This window comes from Lissotriton helveticus, chromosome 5_1 (assembly GCF_964261635.1).
Source record: "Lissotriton helveticus chromosome 5_1, aLisHel1.1, whole genome shotgun sequence".
Lineage (NCBI taxonomy): Eukaryota > Metazoa > Chordata > Amphibia > Caudata > Salamandridae > Lissotriton > Lissotriton helveticus.
Window position 1 is genome coordinate 1,129,808,784 of NC_136065.1, and position 3,231 is coordinate 1,129,812,014.

Here is a 3,231-nt window from a genome sequence, read left to right on the forward strand (position 1 = left end):
GAACGAATATTTTGTTTATTTCACTGTATAATACAATTTTTCTCACAGTGGTGTATCATTTTCAGTATGGCAGTGGTATTATGTTTGTTGTAGATATTACTATTGGTTCTATTTTCCTGTTAACTGTGGATGGTTTTTGGGACAGTGTATTTTTCTGACTAACCTACCCCTAGTCCCGTGATTGGATTAGTTAGGGGACCTCTCTAAACTTTTTTCTTTTCCTATGAGTAGATTGCCTGATTATGTCTTCTATGCTGCCAGCAATAAACATATTTTTCACAAAAAAAAAGGACGCATTCCATCACTATTGCTGGGGACGTTCCCAGCAACATCCATGGCTTTTTGACACTACTCTAGGTATACGAGAAATCGTTAATCTGAGGCAGCACCAAAAGGAAGGAACAACAAGGAGAAATATCTTTATTTCTCCTTGTTTTTTCTTTTTCTGTGTGTGTAGCAGAATGCAAGACACATAGAAAAAGCCTCTTGTGATGGTTTTTGTGCAGGAAGGTTTTCCTTCCTGCACAAAAATAATCATCCCCTCAATGCAGGCACCATGGTAAAAAGGTGCCTGCGTTGGCGCACAGCAGCCCATTGTGCGCTGGCGCAGGAGAAAAGGACAGGAATGCACTGTATCTCAAAGATACAGCGCATTCCTGCCCTTTTCTTTTGCCGCTACTGCCCTATGACAAAAACACATAAATGATGCCCTCAGTTCTGTGATCTGCATGGTACACATTCTTTGTAGCAGGCACATTAACCCCTCTGCACTGTGTGGCTGGCAGGAGTGCCCCGTGAGCGATGCGACAGTGTGAGAGGAGTGACTGCAGGTTGAGGGAGGTGACCATAGAAAATTTGGGTGCGGATGTAAGTGCAGAGTGGGACGAATGAATGTATGGTTAATATTTGGCTTGTTGAGTGATATTGCAGATTGAGCAGTTAGGGGGACAGGTGAGTGAAGTGTCACATGAGTGCAGGGTGAGTAGTGTGCCATGTGACTGCAGGGTGAACAGCGAAGGTGCATTGTGAGTGTAGAGTGAGCGGTGAATGGTGTGAGTGCCTTGTGATCGCTGTGAGTGCAGGGTGAGCGTGAAAGTGAAGGGCGAGAATGAGGAGTCGGTTGTCTAAATGCAGATTCATTCCTAGACACTTGAACTAACTCAGCATGTTATTGACGGCGGTATAGGGTTTCATATACAAGTTAAACTATTGCTATTATGGCACTAATCAGAGATTGAGGGTGGAGGAAATCAATAGTGTGCTGATCCTGCAACAAACTTCAGTCTTATGATTAGGGTTACCAACTCATTATTTTGATGTCCCAGACGGTACAAAAATAAGAAGTCACCTAGAGCCATATTTGCTGCACTTCTCTGTGCATACTTCGAGCAGCAAATATATTTATTTATTTATTGAAAAGTTTTCTATAGCGTGAACAAGACCCTTGGGTATCAGAGCGCTTAACATAACATAACATAAACAAGAATTAGATTTGCGACACGTCTTATATAATATACGAAAAGACAGTAGAGAAATTGGTTGGGTATACTTCTTCCCAGACTAGATAAAGGAAGATAGAATAAGATATAAATAGATAGAGGTACAGTACATGATTAAAAAACGAATATACAATGTTCTGAGGTAGGTTAGGGATTAATTATATTATATATGCTGTACGAGGTCTTCCGTATATGATTGTTTTTAATGACTGTTTCTTAGTCCTCTATGCTTAATAGATCCAGATTTAGCATCGCGTCGCCCTCTGGTATCAACATGGAGTTGGTGATTTCCTATTTACTTCCCATATAGTTATAACTTAGTCACCTCTATGTCCAGGCTTAGGTGATGAATTGTCTTTTCTATGGAAGGAACTTACTCATGAGAAATATCTTCGTTTCCCTCTTAAATGTTGCGGTGTTTGTAATTTTTCTAATGTTTGGGGGGAGAGAGTTCCAGATTCTGGGGGCCGCACCTGAAAAAGCTCTATCGTAGGTTTTTTCTTCTTGAAGATGGGTGGTCTCAGCATCAGTTCCTTGGCTCTCCTGGCAGGTCTGTTTCCTCCCGATAATTCAATTTTCTGGGCAAGTTATCTAGGTGTGTTGTAATGGATTGCTTTGTGGCTAATACATGCCATTTTTAGCTGTATTCTAGCTTCGTACGGTAGCCAATTTAACGCTTTCAGGTGCGGGGAGATATGGTCAAATTTCCTCGTTCCTGTGATAAGTCTTGCTGCTGCATTGAGGCATGCTTTTAACACCATGCGTGCGGCGCATTTTCCCGCTGTGCGCTGACTTTTTGAAAAACCCGCGGTTCATGACGAGCTCAGCTCGTCATGAGCGTACGAGAGGTGTACCTCATGACGAGCTGAGCTCGTCATGAGCGTCGAAGGGGTTAATGGTGCTGTGGAAATTTTTGGTAGTCCTGCTAACGTTGTACAACCATATTCAATCCTCGAGATAACCAGTGATTGCACTGCTAGTTTTAGGTCTGACTCGGTTAAAAAGGATTTCATTTTTCTTAGGTAGTTCAGATGGAAACGGGTGCTTTTTGCCATTGCTTTGATGTTGGCTTTCATGTGTAGGTTCTCGTCCAGTGTGATTCCAAGTGATTTCGCCGAATCAACTAGAGTGGGGGTGCATTTTAACGCTGTGATCATTTTCAACAAATCCTTCACTTCTGATTGATTCTTTTGTGGCGAGATAAGTAAGAATTCGGTTTTCTGTGCATTTAGCTTCAGATGATTGATAGTTAGCCATTTTAGCGTCATTTTGAGGGCCTCGTTCATTGAGATGATGTCCTCCAGGGCCGCGATCTTGATGTAAATCTGCATGTCATCCGCATACATGTGGTAGGATATTTTGGAATTTCGCAGAATTTCTGTAAGGGGTGCGATGTACAAGTTAAACAGTGATTGAGATAATGTGGATCCTTGAGGTACTCCAATTGTGTTTGGACATGCAGGTGAAAGTGATTGGTTGACCAGGAATCTCTGACTTCTATTCTGTAGGAAGGATTCAAACCATTTCAGCACTTTACCTGATAACCCCATCCTGTCCTGGAGTCTGTTCAGCAGTTTTTCATGGTTACCTGTATCAAATGCAGATGATAAGTCGAGGAGGATGAGTAGACAAGATTGGTTTTGATCTAGTGCCTGAAGTGCATCATCGACAATGTGCAGGATTGCCGTTTCCGTGCTGTGACCAGTTCTAAATCCTGATTGGCAGTCATCTA